Here is a 20,885-nt window from a genome sequence, read left to right on the forward strand (position 1 = left end):
TTAGGTGTCAAAATCTCAGTTGTTGATCTTCTTTTGATCTAAGCCGTTCATTGTATTTGAGAGTGCTATATATGCCCTCACTCATTTCATTTCAAGAGTTAGAGAGAGAGAGAGAGAGATTTATAAGTTTAATATTGTCAGCAGCAGAAAAATAAGTAGTGAAGAGAGAAAGTTGAACAATTGTTGTTTTATTTGGCTATGAGATCAACAAAATATTGAAGTTATGGTGTTTTATTGCAATCCTTGTGGCTATTTTTCATGGTTGTTTATCTTCTTGAATCACTCTTAGTAGAGATAGCATTTAAGTTTTAAGTTTGAAGAACGAATGTTGTGCTTGATCTTTGATAAGACTCATATTCCAAACCACTAGCTCCTTATTGATTGTAAGTAAGCCCTGTGTGGTCAACTAGAGGCATTAAGATTGTTTGAATTTCAATCATTGTTGGAGGCATTGATATGTATCTTACTGATAGTATCTATCCCCTTGGTGATTTGAAAATCATTGAATCCCCTTAGAAGATCGCACCAATTTCAGTGGAGTTGTAATCTTTTGGCAATACTGAAATTGGTAGAGTTTTATCAAGACCCATCATCACTGAGTCATTCTTAGGATTAGTTTAAGTATAGCCTCCTTAAAACCTTTATCTTTTGATCTTTTTGAAACATCAGTTAGTATTAAGAGAATCGTGTTTCCTCATTAGAAAAGTAATCACACAAACAAGCTTTCCTTGAAAGTACGTAAGGCCCCTTGTAAAACAGTAAACACAACGACCATTGGTGCTTATCCACGAGTAGAGATCCTACCTAACAGAACCTTGAAGTTCCTCCGATTGATCCTTTTTGCGATATCTTCAACATTCGGAAGCTTTACTCAAGAGAGGATAAGATACCTCTGGGTATTTTATTCTGTGTTTGGTCGTGTACAAAATACACATCAACACTAATATGAATCATTAAGGCATCAATAATTCAAGCATCAATTCCTTCGAGCATCATTTATACATCCACTCATCCATCCTTCAACAAATAACAATAAAGAGAAGTCAAGCAATCAGAAATAATCTAGCAAATACATCAAGATATTGGTTTTGAATTCTAGTTAGTACTTGAAAACAAGATGGGGTTCAGGCCCACGGGGTGGGCTAAGTTATGGAGGGACGTGGTCTTTTCCTACCTTTGACAAACTAGGGACGAGGTCCTTAGTTTTGTCACTATTGAGTTAGTGATGGGGTCTTGTAACTCAGCAGATTTGCAAGGTATTCATGGAGAATTCATGACTTGATCAATTGAGTATTGTGCTATGATTTATTGATTTGAGTATTGTTGATCTTCAACGAGACAGTCTGAAGGAGAATTATTGCAGAGAATCAAGATATGTTCTATCTTCTGAATTATTCATAGAAGTTAAGTTATAATAAAATTTCTTTATTTCTGGATAAGATTATATTTATAAATATATTGCAATTCTCATCTTAAATGGGAATCGTTGTTTTAGGGCATAAGTCAGGAATATCCCAAAAAGGGACATTACACTATCATCAGTTGGCTTAAAGCATGCAAGAAACTTCTCGATCATAGTTTTTCAGCTGGTGATATTATGAAATTAATCAGTTGCTTTTTCCACTAAAGTCTCTACAAACAAATTAACTTGAACATTTTCATGTGCTATACCCAACTACACAATTTTAGGTGAAAGTTGTTATACGCTCATTAGGATGCTAATTTCCATTGCCTTGAAATGTGGAAGTTTCCTTGATCGAAAAGGAAGATCATAATATCTTACAACAGCCAAAGGACTAATGGTATTCCCCCAAGGCATAGGGGTAACATATTGATTGCCACTATTTCTACCATTTCCATTTTTTTTGTCATCCATTGTTCGAAGTGGTTCTTTTCTGAAAGCTGAGAAAATCTCACCAAGTTTTGGAACCCTTAAAGAAGAAGAAGACTCATTGTTGGAAAGACAGTAAGTGTATGAAAAATAGGATTTGTGAGACCTACCTTTCTTCTTGATCCCTCATAAACCCTCAAAGCTATATTTCTTCAATTTCAAGCAGTGGGAGGTAAGATTTGTCATCCAATTTGCAAGATTAGCTTTTCTTTCTTCTTCCTTTGAGATGGTAGCAGCTGTTCTCCAATGCGCAGGACTCTTTTTTTTTTTTATTACAAGCAAAGTGTCTTAGACCATCCAATATATACTCTTGATCTTGTTCAATTCAATTCAAGCTGCAAAAAAAGTTTATGAAGATGTCAACTTTTAAGCCATCATGGAATTAAAGCAGTCTTACATTTTGGACATTCGTCACGAAATCAAAGCTGGCTGATATTTTGGTTTGTACCCAATGGTGAGCACCAAAAAATGTGCCTTTATTTATTGTTATGTTGAAAGAGACTGTCAAAGCCCTGTTACTCACTTTGTAATCTGATTTAAACACTACTTTGATGATTTTTTCTTTGCAATTGTTGAAAAGTGACAGAGTAGGCAGATTTTAGACTGATTAACTGTTTTTTATGATAAGGATATTGATAATTTTGCTGTAACTCATCGTTTTGCTATACTTTAGTGTTCTACTATATAATAGAATCCTTTTTTGCTGTTTTGGCTGCAACCTGCTGTAATAAACAAGGCAAAAGGTCCTTTTGATCACTAATTTGGTTCCAAATTAGGTGCCCAGGTGTTTAATAAATTATTTTGCTGACTCTTCTATACAAGCACAGGTTTTTTGCATTACTAGTATGTTCTATATATACAAGATCATAAGGTTGTTTGGAAAGGAACAAGATGCCAGACTCTATTAATAGAAACATGCTTTAATTAAAAGCTGGTTGCTTGAGATGAACAGATGCCCCTCCCTCTTATCACCTAAACATCTATCAATAAATGATTTTAACTTTTTAATGAATGATGGTTGACCTTTGAATCGCGAAAATACTTTGATGTTTATGTAAATGGTCTCCTCTATCATGTGCACAACTATACACTTGGGATCTCATTTGATTTGAAATTGATTTTTTCTAAAATGGAGTGTGCTTCTTAGCATTACAAAACTGCTTTTGAGAATTCAAGCCCCTTTTACTTGGTAAAGTGTGCCCTTTAACACCAGAAATTGCACTTCGAATTTGTTCAAGTACATTTTCAAGGCCAAGATGTGCACTTGTGCATAACTTTGATACTTTGATTTGGTATTTCAAACCCCCATACCAAGTCATACTTTGATACTTGAATATGTATGTTAGCGAATTTGAAACTCTCCCATTTCATGTGTGTCCCAAGAAATGTTCTCTGACTTTAGTCCACATGTTGAAATCTGCACTTTTAGATGCATACTTGTGCATTCACTTTTGAGATTTTGATCTTCTTGCATCTGCAAGCGTACGGCAATTTTCATAGGCATGTTCCACACAAAGCACCCAAAACTTGTGAATTTGCACTTTGAGGCATGTGTGTGAATATAAGACTTGTGATTCAAATATGAAATCCCCTATATCAAAGCACACCCTTCAGTACATTGATTTTGCAAATTTGAAATCCTCATTTAGGTGTGCCCCTGTTCATAAGAGTAAAGTTTTGAAGTCTTCTCTGATGCTTTTTAATCATTCATCTGAATCAGTTAGATTCATAGAGTCTGATCTAGAAACACTTCTTTATGTCATTCACATTCATTCCAAGTATCTTACACATGGATCTGGGATATCTGTTAAATGTATCAAAGCGGCTTGTCAGCCTGACAAATCTCATTTTGTTCACGATCAATTATCAACAAAAAAGGTCTTCTTTCTTAAAATGATGCAAATTTCCTAAGTTTGTATTCACATTGTGCTTGGGAATTGTAGGTGGTAGTGTGCTACTAAATAACATATATCAACAAAATATGTCTAGTGTTAATGTGTACTTTTAGTGGATCAATATGCAGGATCAAGTGATTAGGAGCTCTTTTGGTGTTTTTTAATAAATGACGTATACCAACAAACTGCAGATTTCACCATTTATGTCTGGAATCAACAGTGTTTTATCTTTTTCTGTTTCCAACAGCGGTGAGGACCGTGGTTGAGAAGTGGACTATACACTAAAACCGATAGTAAATGTACCGTAAATTAAAGTTTCACTTTGTATTTGTAATTAATTCTTGTTCCATAGATCTTGATCTTGATCCACTTGCAATTTATCCAGTCTGATCCTTCAGTCCCTTGCTTGTCTGCTTCAGACTTTAGTTACCGGGTACTCAACCATGCCATTTTTTGCAACCCTATATCGCCCCAAGATTTGGTAGATTGCACAAACTTCCAAGGAGACATCTTTAATAGGAAATGATACGTAAAGGAACAAAGGCTTCATGTTGATAGCTCCCCTGCATCCCCAACAGACACTTCCGCCCTCTCCACCACCCAGCCAAAACAATTTAAAGGGGCATGTGGACAAGATGTTCTATGTCTGTCCCTAAATGCCCCTCATCTCCAAAACACTAGGGACACTGTTATATATCGTTATTTTATTCATTGCGAAGGTTGTCAGCCTAGTTTTTTAGGTTGCTAAAAATGTTTATATAGGTCAAGTGGTTGTTATGATTTCCAACAAAATTTTAGTTTTTATTTTTGAATTTTGGGGTTTTATTAAATAATAAATTAAAAGAGATTCTAAACTACATTATTTTTCTTTTCTTTTGTTTAAAAAACATGGAACAAGCAATATGTTTTATGTGATCAGGACATAATTTTAGTTTGATTCAAATTGCAGGTTTGTTGTATCCTTGCAGATAGGGTTCTTGGATCAATAAATTGCAAGATTGAAAATGCTATGAAAGCTGCAAGATAAGTTGTAGGAATTAAAAATTTAGAGATGGTTTGTACTTTACAATGTTATATAAGACCAAACACAATTCATTTTTATTATTAACTCCAGGCTGTGACCATTAATCTAGATTACTTAGATGACCATATTGCCTCCTGTTTATCATTACAATTTTTTTCTGGATAAAGCTCATGGATCAATTCGTTCCTATTAACTGGTATAGATGTAATATTTGATATACTTTATGAAGAAAAGCATGGAAGTGTGATACATCTTCCCTTGAGAGAAAGGCGGTCTATTTTGAAGAATATTGTTCAACCTTTGTCTCCTCAAGTTATCTACATTGGAGAAGGTATTCATTTTATTTTTAAAGTAGGATCAAGAAATATTTTACTTATGAGACAAGTTTATGTAAATGTTGAACATTTGCTCTCACATATGTAGCCTAAGTTACGTGAATGATTGAATTTATAATTTACTTGAAGTTAGCATTTCTTAAACCCCCCTTTGTTGCAAGTAATACTTCTTTTGTGGATTCCATAGTCTATTGCTTTGTTCTTTTATTGATTACCTCAATCAAAATGCTAGGTTTTTAATATTTATTTATTTATTATTTAATGTTGTTTTCCCATGTTTACATAAGCATTTGAAAGAGTTGGGTTTATTGTTCAATTAGCAAAGAATTCTCAAGTTTAATGCCAAGTATTTTGTCGAGTTACTTCTACTATGATTGAACATTGCATCAATCATGCTACCAAAATCAACACCAAGACCAAAACTATTAAATAAAAGGTCGGATTCTCTCAACTTGAGTATTCATAATAAGAATTTTTTGTTGAGCTTATTTCACTATGATTGAATATAACATAGCAGCAAAAATCATTTGGGGGAAAAACCAACAAACCATCAGTATAAGATTTTTTGAATAAATGGGGAAAAAATTGGTTTAAAAAATGTAAAAAATTGTAGAAAGAAGACAAAAAAAATTAATAAAATAAAAAACTAAGGGCATTTCCATGGCATATACATATGAGAGAAAATAAAATAGTGAGGTTAACTCACGAATTGAAGAAAATAGGATTTTGTTGTTTATATATTCATATCGCTGATTACATTACAGTGCACAAAGCATACTTCATAGTTCATAAATAATAACTAGATGGTTACATTTGACAAAATTTCAATTACAATATAGTTTGTACAAAGTCAACCTATAAACTAAGTACAAAGTTCAAAAAAATTAAACATAGCCAATGACTTTTGCTCCTACAGATAGAGCTATGCTAGAGAGCTGCAGATCCTGATGATTAAGCTCCTAGCTCAAAGCCTCTCCTAATTGCTGAGAAGACATCATAAATTACAAAATGGGAATTAACTGATTCATATTTGTGATTTAATAGTACTTGCAATTTCTAGAATAATATGAAAGAGAACAATATTAAGAGTGTGAAAGGGAAATTATGAAAGATGCTGAATGCTGATTGGAACAATCTGATATGTTTTTCTGAGTCTGATCTTTGACCAGCGGTTGGAATTTTGGTTTTTAATGCAGTTTTGAGGTTTTGAGGATAACTTGCATGTTATTGACTTTTAGAATTTTGCACAATAGATACAATACAAATAGAAGACTAAACTAATTCTGAAATTAAAAATCAAAACTCTGATTTTTTATTACAGCAATGCAAATTTGACAAGAATGACAATTTATTTTGCTCAATGTGCAAATGTGCATACCAGGAGTCCTGAGCTTGCTTGGTTGAGCATCCTTATTTGACTGAATTTCAATACATGTTGATGTAATAGCTTGCTGAGTGTGGAATCAGCTCCAACTGACTTTATTGACTCTAGAACGAATTACCAAAACAAATTTGAGGAGTATTAAGCAGACCCAGATGGAATTCTGAATTCTTGCCAGGTGAACCCTTTCGGGAATGAAAAATTTCCCTGATTTATTGAATATTCTGATCACAATTGACCTTATTTCTCCTAAATAATTGCTGCAATATTATTCCTTATCACCAACAAAGAGAATCAATGTAATTTCCAGACCTGAAAGCCTTGTATTTATTTTTACCAAGCTCCAGGCTAAATGGGAATTGTACGGTTTAGCTGAAGAAAGTACAATTGGCATAAATGATAAAAGTTTTGCTGTAGTTGACCACCAAACCTTCTCCAATTCACTGTAAATGCAACTTCCTGCCGATTAAACCCTGAAATCTACTGAAATTGGTCCTCAATGACCTGAAAAGTAGTCTCCTGAATGTCCAATTTGCAAATTTGGTGAGAGGGATTTCGTCTTGACACCACAATATTGGAGGTTTTTGTCCCCAATACTTCTCCAAAGCTGTTTTTGCTGTGCAGATCTGAAATTTAACTGAGAGCTCCAAAAAATGATTAACAAGAATGCCAAAAATCTAACGCCAAACTTCTTTTATGCTCTCATGCCCTAATTCAAACCTCATGGAGAATATTCCAAAAGCATTTTCTCTCTCCCTTAAGCGCTTAGCTTTGAGGTTTAAGTCATCATACGTGGGGCCACCTTTTAATTTTAAATTATAAAGTGCCTAGGGAGGTGTGCAAGGTAAAAATGATATTATAAAGTTACCTTTTTAATAAATCATTTTCTATTTTTAGAAAAAAGTATTTTTAATACTTTATTATAAAGTACACTCTAAATAGAGTGACTAAGGCCAAAGTTGGCTAAGCGTCGACCCCTCTTACACTCTCCATCACCTCCTAATCACTGAATTCACCCGCGGAGGTGGCTAATAGGTGAATCTAAGCTCTTGATAGAGAATCAAGGGAATGGGGACATTACAGTCCTCCCTTCTCGGGATTGCTTGCCCTCAAGCAAACATAAGGTTGGATGCTGTAGAATCTCTTCACCTTCCCGTGTAGCATCTTCAATGGGTAAATCTCTCCAACGAATCAAGTACTCTCGAATGGCCCAAGGAAACCACACAACTCTGAAATGTTTCTGGGAGCTGGCCAATCAAGAATGGCTTGCATCTTCTCTTGATGAACTTTAACTCCATCTGCACCAATCACATGACCCAAGTATAAGATCTCTGTTAGCCCAAATTCACATTTGGACATCTTAGCATACAAAGACTGTGATTCCATAATGCTCAACACTTCATCTAAGTGCCTCAAATGCTCCTCCCACGATCTGTTGTAAATAAAGTTGTCATCAAAGAATACTAAAACAAATTTACGTAGTTGCTGTAAATTTATGCCATGTAACTCATCTAGTAGCTCATCAATGCGTGGAATGGGATACCGGTTCTTAATTGTTTTCTTGTTAAGTACACGTTAATCAACGCACATGTGAAGGGTCCGATCCTTCTTCACCAACACTACTGAAGAAGCAAAAGGACTAGAACTCGGTCTAATGAATCCCATGTCTAGAAGTTCTCTAATGGTCTTCTCTATCTCATCTCTGTAAGCCTTAGGGTGGCGGTAAGTAGTCATAATTGGCTTCACACCCTCCTCCAACTCGATCACATGCTCAAAGCCTTGGTCAAGAGGTACTCAAGGAGGAATGTCACTAAAAACCACCCCATGCTTATCCAAAACCCTGTAAATGTCAATATGAAATGATCTCCCGTCCTGAGAAGTAGGTGTTTTGGATGTAATGAAGCACTGAGTAGCCCAAAGGATGTCATTATGTTTGATGATAGTCTCCATCCTACGAGATGATACTTCCTTAGGACCACCATCTGACAATGCCCTCAACACTTTTTTCTTACCATCAACCATGAACTCCAATTGCATCCTGCGATGGTCTGTGATATATCTGCCAATTCCTTGTAACCATTGCATACCAAGAACTACATCACAATCCTTTAATGGTAGGACATAAAAATCATTTGTCAATGTGTAGTCTCCCATCTCAATACTGAGCGGAGGAATTCTCCTGGTACATCCTGACACTGCACCATCTGCAACCTTCACTACAAATCTTGAAATTTCTCTGACTGTAACCCATGTTTCTCTACCAGGTGCTGATCAATAAAATTATGGGCTGCTCCAGTATACACCAAACACACTACACGCTGCCTTTGTACAGTACGCTTTAGTCTGAAGGTGTGGAACCTAGGATAGCTCGAAAGTTTGGCCATAGCAACATTAACCCTAGCCAGTGCATCCGTAGGAACAAGCTCTATCTATGATGGCTCATCATGTACCCCTTCCTCATCAGTATCCTGTATGTGCTCAACCTTCACGTCTGAGCTCACCTCAATGAGATGGGCTTTGCCTTTGCCAAGGTATCTGTGACCCGGTTCCTAGGGCTCCTTGCAAGTAAAACACAACTTCTTTCTTCTCAATTCATTCCTAGATTCCTAATCAATCTTAGGAGAAGATGTGTTTCCCTTATGCTGTGTGGATGACTTTTGGAAGGGCTTGGAGTTCTTGGAAAAGTTTTTGTTTTGCTGAAAAGTGGAGGGTGGAGGTGAGGTATCCAAGTCCAATGTAATTTGTATGGTCTCCTGCAGATTCTTAGGCTTTAAAGCCTTGACTAAACTGCGGAGTCTCTCATGTAGACCCTCGATGAAAAGCATCACTACCCTTCTATCAGGCATCTCTGGCACCATAACTGCTATACCCTGAAACTCATCAATGTAAGACTCCACGTCTTGATTGATTCAGTAGAGCTAAGTCCCTGTAATACAATTCCACATCCTTCCAGTCGAACCTGGCAATCAGTCTCTTTGTGAACTTTGTGTTTGAATGAATAAGAGCATGGTTCTAAGTGACTAATCCATGTTGCCACCAATCGTATGCAACACCCTCTAAGTGTAGGACAACAAATTGAATGGCTTCATCTTTAGCCATTGGTTTCAAAGATAAGTATATGTCCAACTTATGAACCCATGTTCGTGCACTAATGGAACCACTGCCATCAAATGGGATAAGGTAAATTTGTCTATGGCTTTCTTCAAATCATTGTTCCACTATTGTCTGGGCCATCTATCATTCTATCCCCTCATAGAATGTTTGCGTTGCATACAATATTGGTGCAAAGGGAAAGCATCCCTAACGTGTGCTAGAAGTTGAGCCCATTCATCACTGGCGGCCATAACTGTATCCTAAAAAAGTTATTCCATTCTGTGGATCAGCCAATGGTGTCTCATCTCTAGGCATGAACCGAGGAAAAGCATGGGTCTATCGACTGTCCTAGTATGAGTTCTGCCTCGCCGTGGTGAAATAGATGCACTTCCCAGTGAAGATGGAGTCCTATTGCTGCTGCGACTCCCTGCAACTGAAACTAATTTGTTGTGCCTTCAATGCCTATCCCTGTGGTGTCCCAAATCCATTCTATCCAGTGTATTCTGTAACTTGTCAATAGCTTGCACAATTCTTGGGTGTGCATCAGCCAAGCTCCTCATAATCTCATCAGGATCAAGTCGTTCCTACCTTCCTCTTTCTTGTTATTCTCTTGTTTAGCCATATTATTTTCTACACGTTGTTCAGTGTCAAAGTCCAATTCCACTTGAGCTCTTCTGTGTGTGTAGAACCTGTAAGTACCAAATCTGCCCCGATACATAGAATCACTCCGATGACCCCCAGGCTGGTAGGATCATTGCTCTGATACCACTGAAAGATGCCGAATGCTAATTGGAACAATCTGATATGTTTTTCTGAGTCTAATTTCTTTGACCAGCGGTTGAAATTTTGGTTTTTTAATGCAGGTTTGAGGTTTTGAGGATAACTTGCGTGTTATTGACTTTTATAATGCTGCACCATAGATACAATACAAATAGAATACTAAACTAATTCTGAAATTAAAAATCAGAACTCTGATTTTTTATTACAGCAATGTAAATTTGACAAGAAAGACAATTTATTTTGCTCAAGGTGCAAATTTGCATACCAAGAGTCTTGAGCTTGCTTGGTTGAGCCTCCTTATTTGACTGAATTTCAATACATGCTGATGTAATAGCTTGCTGAGTGTGGAATCAACTCCAACTGACTTTATTGACTCTAGAACGAATTACCAAAAACAATTTGAGGAGTACTAAGCATACCCAGATGGAATTCTGAATTCTTGCCAGGTAAACGCTATCAGGAAAGAAGAATTTCCCTGATTTATTGAATATTCTGATTACAATTGACCTTATTTCTCCTAAATAACTGTTGCAATATTATTCCTTATCACCAACAAAGAGAATCAATGTAATTTGCAGACCTGAAACCCTTGTATTTATTTTTACCAAACTCCATGCTAAATGGGAATGGTACGGTTTAGTTGAAGAAAGTACGGTTCGCATAAATGATGAAAGTTTTGCTGTAGTTGACTACCAAACCTTCTCCACTTCACTGTAAATGCAACCTTTTGCTGATTAAACCTTGAAATCTATTGAAATTGGTTCTCAATGACCTGAAAAGTAGTCTCCTAAATGTCCAATTTGCAAATTTGGTGAGAGGGATCTCGTCCTGACACCACAATACTAGAGGTTTTCGTCCCCAATACTTCTCCAAAGCTGCTTTTGCTGTGCAGATCTAAAAATTAGCTGAGAGCTCCAAAAAATGAATAACAAGAATACCAAAAATCTAATGCCAAACTTCTTTTATGCTCTCAAGTCCTAAATCGAACCTGATGGAGAATATTCCAAAAGCATCTTCTCTCTCCCTTAAGCGCTTAGCTTTGAGGGTTAAGTCATCATACATGGGGCCACCTTTTAATTTTAAATTATAAAGTGCATAGGGAGGTGTGCAAGGTAAAAATGGTATTATAAAGTTACTTTTTTAATAAATATTTTTCTATTTTTAGAAAAAGTAACTTATAATACTTTATTATAAAGTACACTCTAAATAGAGTGACTAAGGCTCGATCCCTCTTGCACTCTCCATCACCTCCTAATCACCGAATTCACCTGCGGAGGTGGCTAACAGGTGAATCTAAGCTCCTAATAGCGAATCAAGGGAGTGGGGACATTACAAATTATATTACAAAGTAAGCAATTACACAGTTCAACTTAATAGGTTTTGAATCAAATAGCTTAGAATAGAGTAATAGAAAATGCTTTTGAAATAGAATATTACAACTCAAAAGATGATAAATGATATTGATATGTTCTCATTGATAACTATTAAAGACGATAAATGATATTGAAATGTTCTCATGGATAACTATTTTAGCAGATTTGTAAAACAGTAAAGGGAGCGTCAAATATTTTTCCATTAGATAATAAAGCCCTGCTAGTTGGAAAGTGTTAATGCATAATAGCTTCGGTAAGATAAATGATTGAATGAAAGATAAATACTTATAGTAAGTGGCATTCTTGAGATAGGACATAGAAAATATTAAATGCTCCTCTCATCTGCCACAAGCAAGAAGATAGTTAGATATATACAATAAGAAATTAAATAATACAAAATTAGATAATAGAATTATAACTTGCATATTGAATGTAAATTGAACATCATTTACATGGTATCAGAGCTATAGTTAAATCGAACCTGAGGCTGTTCAATTTTACGTAAAATTCAAATCAAGTATATATTCAAACATCACAATCCTATCAATGGCTAGCGCTATCAAATTTGAAGACAGACTTGCAGGAGGTGACGATTTCTCTGCATGGAAATTCAGAATTCAAATGATACTAAAAGATAACAAAGTTGAATCATTCGTAAAGACTGAATCCAAATAACCTAAGACTGAACCTGATCAAGCAATTTGGAGAGAAGGAAATGATAAGGCTATCAAAATAATAGTTGATGGGGTAAGGAACAATATTATGCCCATTATAAAGAAACACGAATCAGCTTTCAACATGTTCAAAGCACTTGAAGACGCTTTTGAGATATCCAATGCCAGTAGAACCATGGCTCTAAAAAGAGATAAATAATATAACCATGATGAAAGGAGAATCAGTCAATGCCTACTTCATGCGAATATCTAACTTAAGGGATGAACTAGCAACCCTTGGATATGAGATCCAAAGCAAAGAATTAACCCTCATTGCTTTAGATGGGTTGCCTAGTATCTGGGAAACGTTCGTCCAAGGCATCAGTGCAAGGGACAACTTTCCAAAATTCGATAGACTAAAGGTTGACCGTCTCCAAGAGGAATCAAGGCAAAATAAAAAAAGAATCAAACAAAAGAATATAGATGAAGATCTTCAAGTTCTGACTAAGAACTTAGACAGAAAGGGCAAGAAGAAGCAATTCAGGAAGACAAAGAATCGTCATGGCAAAAACTCTTTCAAAAAGGACCTCTCTCAAATTCAGTGTTACAGATGTGACAAATTTGGGCACTATGTTGCCAAATGTCCAGAAAGAGCTAAACAAGCCACATTTGCCAAATTAGGAAAATCGAAAAGGGAAGAGGACTCCGAGAAGTATGTGCTCAATTCAACACTCACACATCAAACATCAAACAAAGTGAACTCCTGGGTAATCGACAGTGGCTCATCCAGACATATCACAGGATTCAGAGAAGTACTAGACTTTATGAGAGAGGAAAATGATGAAGAGGTAACCATCAGAGATGACTCCACACACCCTGTCAAAGGAGTTGGAAACTGCACCATCAAACCGAAGTCAGGTGTATCATTACAACTTGAAGGAGTGCTATATGTTCCAGGCATTAAGAGGAATCTTGTCTCAATATCAGCACTAGAGGACAATGGATACAAAGTGACATTCATGGACAACAAAGTGTTGGCTTGGCCAAAGAACTCATCTATCAAGAAAGCTAGTACAATTGGTCAAAGACAAGGATACCTATATGAGCTATGCACAGAGCCCAACTTAGCCCTAATTCATGAAACTACAGATGCCAATGAAATCTGGCATAGAAGACTAGGCCACCTAAATTTTAGAGCTTTATCATCAATGGGAGACCTTGTCACAGGTCTACCTAAGCTAAAACAATATCATTCAGGGGCATGCACACGATGTGCCCTAGGCAAAATTACTAAGGGTGCTTTTTAGAGTAGTACTAGGAAAACAAGTAAAGTATTAGAGTTAATTCATTCTGATGTATGTGGACCTATTTCTGTAAATTCATTGGGGGGATTTTTGTATTATGTGATATTTGTCGATGACTACTCTAGGAAAACCTGGATCTACTTTCTGAAATGCAAAGAATCAGAAGAGATCCTTAATAGGTTTAAAGAATTCAAATCATTAACAGAAAACTACTCAGGAAACAAAATTAAAACCCTTAGAATTGATAATGGGGGGGAATACACATCAGAATTATTTAAAGAGTTTTGTAAAAATTCAGGGATTAAGAGGGAGTTAACAGTACCTTACAACCTTCAACAAAATGGGATAGTAGAAAGGAAAAATAGGACAATTGTTGAAGCTGCCAAATCTATGATTCTTGATCAGAATCTAAATATCAATCCTTGGGCAGAAGCAACTAGCACTACAGTATACATTCAAAACAGATGTCCTCACTCTCATCTTGAAGACAAGACCCCTGAAGAAGTCTTTACAAAATTAAAACTAGATATAAGCCACCTTAGGATTTTTGGATGTCCAGTGTATATTCATGTAGCTAAGGAGAAAAGATTAAAATTAGAACCCTCTGGAAAGAGAGGAATCTTTGTAGGATACAATGAAACATCCAAAGCCTACAAAATATATATACCCGGCCAAAAGAACATTGAACTAAGTAGGGATGTGATCTTTGAAAAAAACTTAGCCTTCAAAAGAGCCCAAATCTCTCTAGATCCTGAAGTCCATATTCCTAACCCTGGCTTAGATAGAGATCCTACTCTTGAGCTTCAGAGAGAGAATCTTGAGGAAACTATGAGTGAAACTTTAAGTCCACCTACAAAAAACCTCAAGAAAAGACCACTATGGGCTACCAAAACTGTAGAAGAAGCTCAGAAGTTTGCTGCTCCCTTAGGAACCTTCAGAGAAAGCAAAAGGCCTAATAAATTTACTAGCTATGTTGCCCTTATGAATGACCTCTCTAAAGTTGAACCAAGCAATGTATCGGATGCACTTCAACATCAAGTATGGAAGGATGCAATGTCTGAAGAGTATGAATCAATTATGAAGAGCGATGTTTGGGAGATTGTTCCTAGACCAACCAAGAAATCTGTGGTTTCATCTAAATGGTTGTTCAAAATCAAACATGTTGCAGACGTCAGTGTTGAAAAACACAAGGCCAAATTTGTAGCTAGAGGCTTCTCACAAAGGGAAGGAATAGATTATGAAGAAACCTTTGCACCTGTTGCCAGGTATACTTCAGTAAGAGCTGTATTAGCCATTGCAGTAGCAAAGGGATGGAAAGTACACCAAATGGACGTTAAGACATCTTTTCTAAATGGTGAGATCTCAGAAGAAGTCTACCTAGAGCAACCTGAAGGCTTTGAAATTCATGACACAGAGTCTCATGTGTGTAGACTCAAGAAAGCTCTCTATGGGCTCAAATAGGCTCCCAGGGCATGTGTATGAAAGAATAGACACCTATCTCTTAGGACTAGGTTTTTCCAAAAATGATGCAAACCCTAATCTCTACTACAAAAGAGATAAAGATGATATGCTAATATTGATCTTATATGTTGATGACTTATTAATCACAGGAAGTGATCAACTCATAAAACAATGCAAGAATGATCTATCTAAAGAATTTGATATGAAGGACTTAGGAATCCTTCATTACTTCCTAGGATTAGAAGTATGGCAGAATTCTGACAACATTATACTAAACCAAGGAAAGTACACTTTGGATATTTTGAAGAGATTCAGAATGCTAAATTTTAGACCCATGACCTCTCCTATGGAAACCAACCTACATAAACTTAAAGAAGCAGCAACAGAGTCACAATCCATTGATTCTACTCAATACTGACAGATGATTGGGTCCCTGATGTATTAGGCAAATACAAGACCAGATATCTGTTATGCAGTCAATGCTCCAAGTCAGTTTATGTGTGAACCAAAGGAGATACACCTGGTTGCAGTGAAGCACATTATGAGGTACCTACAAGGTACTCTAAACCTTGGTCTCAAATACAAGAAGGTTGAGATAGACTTACATGGATTTACAGATTCAGATTGGGCTGGAAGTGTAACAGACAGGAAAAGTACTTCAGGGTGTTGCTTCAGTCTAGGTTCAGCTATGATATCTTGGATCAGTAGGAAGCAGTCTTCTGTAGCCCAAAGTTTCATCAAGGCAGAATACATTGCAGCTTCTATGGCTGCCCGAGAGGCAGTATGGCTCAGGAAGTTACTTGTGGGATTGTTTGGAGAACCTATGAAACCCACTGTTATATACTGTGACAATCAAAGTTGCATAAAACTTTCAGTAAACCCAATGTTTCATGACAGATCCAAGCATATTGAGATTCCATACCACTATGTGCGAGATATGGTAGATAGAAATGCAATCCAACTGGAATATGTTTGTACAGGAGATCAAACTGTAGACATTCTGACCAAACCCCTTTCCAGAGTGAAAGCTGATCACTTCAGAAAAGGTTTAGGTATGATAGAAAGGTAAATTGCTTTGTAATCTATATTTGCATACCTATAAGATGTTTAATGTGTAAACCTCTTTGTCATGTTAGGACAATTTTTTTTGGATTGTATCCCTTGAGTTCACATCTGAGAGGTGACGATCTCTCAAGATAGTGAACACTTGTATGGGGACATTATAAGGTGACGATCTTATAATGTCCAAACCAGTTATCATGTTGGATCTTTGGTATGTCATGGATGTGCCATGATTGTGTTGTGATAAAACGTTTGTATAAAGTGTTAGTGTACTTATCACAACTAGGATAAGGTGAGAAATTAATCTTTCTCATATGATTATCCTTAAGTATTGCGTGTAGGCAATACTGATATCACATGCTTAGGTGATATCCTATCAATCGTAAGATTGATGAACTTCAGTATCACGTGTTTAGGTGATACCACATACCAAATGATTAGATGGTATGATTCCCATGAATGACTAAAATGATCACTGTCAATTAAATTATGATGCTTGAATATATTGTCTTCATTCATCTTACCTAGCTAAGAGGGAGTGTTAATGCATAATAGATTCGGTAAGATAAATGATTGAATGAGAGATAAATGAAGTCTCTTATTCAATCATTTATCATATTGATAACTATGATAAAACCATCAAGCAATTAATTTATCCTTGATAGCCATTCTATATTTGCATATGGGCAATCTATTGATAATCACACTATGTATCTTCCTCATGTTCATCTATCTAATGAATCCTGTAGCTAGATGAATATCAATTAAACATAAATAATGATGATACCGATTAATATATACCGAATTGAATATATATTATATCATGTTACATATAATATTATATTGGAGTGCATATAATATATATCGGGTTATCGGAATGCATATCGGGTGGGAGTGTTAATGCATAATAGCTTCGGTAAGATATATGATTGAATGAGAGATAAATGAAGTCTCTCATTCAATCATTTATCATCTCGATAACTATGATAAAACCATCAAGCAATTAATTTATCCTTGATAGCCATTCTATATTTGCATATGGGCAATCTATTGATAATCACACTATGTATCTTCCTCATGTTCATCTATCTAATGAATCCTGTAGTTAGATGAATATCAATTAAACATAAATAATGATGATACCGATTAATATATACCGAATTGAATATATATTATATCATGTTACATATAATATTATATTGGAGCGCATATAATATATATCGGGTTATCGGAATGCATATCGGGTGGCAATGTATTAGTCACCGATAGTTATCGGTGTGTTAGTCTACACCAATAGTTATCGGTTGTTAAGGCTAACACACCGATAACTATCGGCTGTTAGCATTGACAGCCACCGATATACTATCGGTTGTTAGCGTTGGGTTAATACACCGATGAACTTTGGTTATAATCACCGATTGGCATTTACCGTAACATGCTTTTGTTAGTATAAACAAAAAGTTACGATCGAGTAATGTCTTGATCGGTCATGACCGATCAAGGCATTGCTTGACCGTGCCTTCTTTGTCGTATACTTATAGTAAGTGGTATTCTTGAGATAGGACATAGAAAATATTAAATGCTCCTCTCATCTGCCACAAGCAAGAAGATAGTTAGATATATACAATAAGAAATTAAATAATACAAAATTAGATAATAGTATTATAACTTGCATATTGAATGTAAATTGAACATCATTTATAGAAAGAAGAGAGCAACAATTTGAGCCACCATTTTAGCTAATATTATACAAGTAAATTTTCCTTTTTTCTTTATAAGTGGATGATGGAGAAAAAACATTGGTGGGCTTTGAGTTGAGAATTTGAGAGATTATAGGTGCAAGTTTCAATGAAAAGTCAAAGCACGAGGAACATTCCCTTTCAATGGGACAGTTGTTGCTGAAACCTATCCGAATCATTAAAGAGAAAATATGTGAGGCCTACTTTGGGAGGGATTAAGATAAACTTACAAGACTAGGGCGTGACTTCTTTCAAGGCATGTATTAGTTTGCCTAATACCTATTTAACATGCATGGAATGCTGCACTATTGTTTAAAGCATTTATGCATTGCTATTGTGCTCGTTGCAGGCCTTTTGAACCTCCTTGTATATGACGAGCCTAAATGGAATGTGGTGCCCTATTAATTTCAGGGTAACAAAGCATTAATCCTGCAGAATATATAGGAAATTTAAATATAACCAAAACAATTCATTTTGATATAAAATATTTGTGCAATTCATTTTTTTTTTCAGCACTACAAGCCAACTTAAATCTTTTTGATAAGAACCATTTTGCTTCCAGTTCCACAATGTCTATAAACTATTATGTTACATGTATATACTTCTGCTTCCCACTTAATTACACAATTGTCACTACCCTATCTGCTTGTCCGTAAAACTTGATGGCGAATGTCAAATTGAAGCTCCAAATTATCACACTTAGTTAGCATCTGAAAAGGAAATTGTTCGAACCTAACGTTGATAATCCAAACAACCACCTTGGTATTATTGTTGACAATTGAAATGATAATATTCTTTTGAATAGTCAGGAACACAAGAATTCCAAGAAAACAAGCCTCTTTAGGTTGATGTTAAGCCTATAGAGTTTTGTTTCAGTTTGGGCGGGCTTTCTATATCTACTTTTGGCAAGTACTCTTATAAGGTTCATATACGTTAATAAAATTAGATAGAAGCCTTGCTTAGTATGTATGGTATTGTCTACTATTTTCCAATAAATTGTCTTTGGATTTTTATACATGCAAAGCATTACTACGAGCCTAAGGCAAACGACAGTAATGTGGAATGAGAAAAAAATAGTATGTCTCTTAACCATTCCACATTAATGTCCTTAACATCAAATAGAGAAGCATACCAAAGAATGTGTGTATTTTAATGTCCTTAATATCTATTAGAAATGTATGTCCATTCAAGGTCACCTACCTGAGATTTGCCTCAGTAACCTGATGAAATATGGTAAAATTTTGATGATGAACCATGTCCCAGCAGCTAGTGCTCAGTTCTGTGCTAAAAATCAACAAAATAAATATGATTAAATAGCGATTTCACACGGCTAGGGCATCTTGACAGGTTGGTGGATAGCAATTGTGTTTCTTGAGCATTTTTTTGTAATTTATTTGTGATTTAAACCTTTAAATATTGTTGAAAATTGCAGCTGATTAAATCAGGATTTTTTGGGGAAAAAATCATTTTGGTGATTTTATTTGTTCAAATGCAACTGTATTAATTATAGAAAAGTTAGCATTGCAAGTGCTAATAATGAAAATCCATGACATTTTTTAATATTTTTCAATTTATTTATTTATTTCAATTTATTTAAACTTGTTTGATTTAGGAAAGATGATGTAGAGGTGTATAGCAGCAATAGGTTTAGTTGTCTACATTTTGTAATTTTGTAGTCTTGGCCTTTCAGCCTTTTCATTTGGTTTTATATACACATTGGTTATGAAAGCTCAATGATTAGACATTGAAATTTCGTTAATTTGTATGTCTACTTATATGAATACAACACAGCTCTAATGTTCTATAATAAGGTTATATAATGAATATGGTGAATGTCTTATCATATGTATTAGCATTTTATAGAGCAAAATATCAGAGAACATAATCAAAATATCATTTTTTTCTATCTAAGATGCCAATCTGAATTACAAATATATAAGAATGATATCGGTGAACTGTATACTTAAAATAGCATATACAAGTTCAACCCTGTAACAAAGAATCCAACCATACACTATACTATGCTAACAAATAAACAAACCCATAAACAAAGTATAGGGTACGGATGATGGAATATCCAACAATATGCATATTTGAAATTTTCTATAATTTTAATTTGCCCTATTATTTTTAGTATTGTGCCTTGCCGTCACTTAAAAGAAGGCCTCCCATCCTTGAAACATGCCCCCGATTTCCTATTGTTGTTGCAAGGTGTGCACCCTTGGTCTCCTTGTGCTGAGCAATGCAGTGCTTGGGTTTGCGACATGGCTTAATTGCCTCCTATGGAGTCATTAAATCTCGCAGTTGTATCAGGCATTAATAGGACGGTTTTTTGATGTGACGAACAACCGTGTTTCTAACAAGTGGTATTAGAGCCTAGGTCACAGGTTCAAACCCCTCGCTAGCCTCGGGGGGGTTGTTGCAAGGTGTGTGCCCTTGGTCTCCTTGTGCTGTGCAGCGTAGTGCTTGAGTTTGCGACTTGACTTAACTACCTCTCATGGATTCATTAAATCTCGCAGTTGTATTGGGCATTAATAGGTTGATTTTTTGGTGCAACGGCAAATGTGTTTCTAACAAGATCTTGGAAACTTGGCATGACATAACAAAGTACTAATTGAGTTGATTAGTTTGAAAAATGGCAAAGAAGGGGAGTTGTTGCATTTGATGGGTCGACTCCCCTGGTTGTGCACATTGCGCTGACCTCAAAGACCCTGCATTTCGGATGAAGTTGGAAGTCGGAGTTTGGTGTGCTACAAGGTGAGCCCAAAGGTGCAAACCTTTGGAGCGCACTTGTTTGTACCAAAAGTGCACTCCAAGGTGCGCACCTTTGGAGAGGGCTTCGGCCCTAGCTCGGTCGGTCGTGGATCGCAACTTAAGGCGTGGGTATGCTCCCC

The 20,885-nt window shown here is 35.9% G+C and overlaps 1 protein-coding gene across 2 annotated transcripts in view; it reads left to right on the forward strand.

Moving 5' to 3' along the window:
- Positions 1–4,825: 4,825 nt before the first annotated feature.
- The window catches only part of LOC131071924 (DNA ligase 4), a 174,321-nt gene continuing 158,261 nt past the window's right edge, over positions 4,826–20,885 (forward strand). The window contains exon 1 of one of the 2 annotated variants that reach the window (XM_059207764.1): positions 4,826–5,141. The gene's annotated coding sequence lies outside the window, so the exon portion shown is untranslated. The remainder of the gene's footprint in view (positions 5,142–20,885) is intronic. The other variant, XM_059207763.1, reaches the window with a different exon arrangement.

This window comes from Cryptomeria japonica, chromosome 7, assembly GCF_030272615.1.
Source record: "Cryptomeria japonica chromosome 7, Sugi_1.0, whole genome shotgun sequence".
Classification (NCBI taxonomy): domain Eukaryota; kingdom Viridiplantae; phylum Streptophyta; class Pinopsida; order Cupressales; family Cupressaceae; genus Cryptomeria; species Cryptomeria japonica.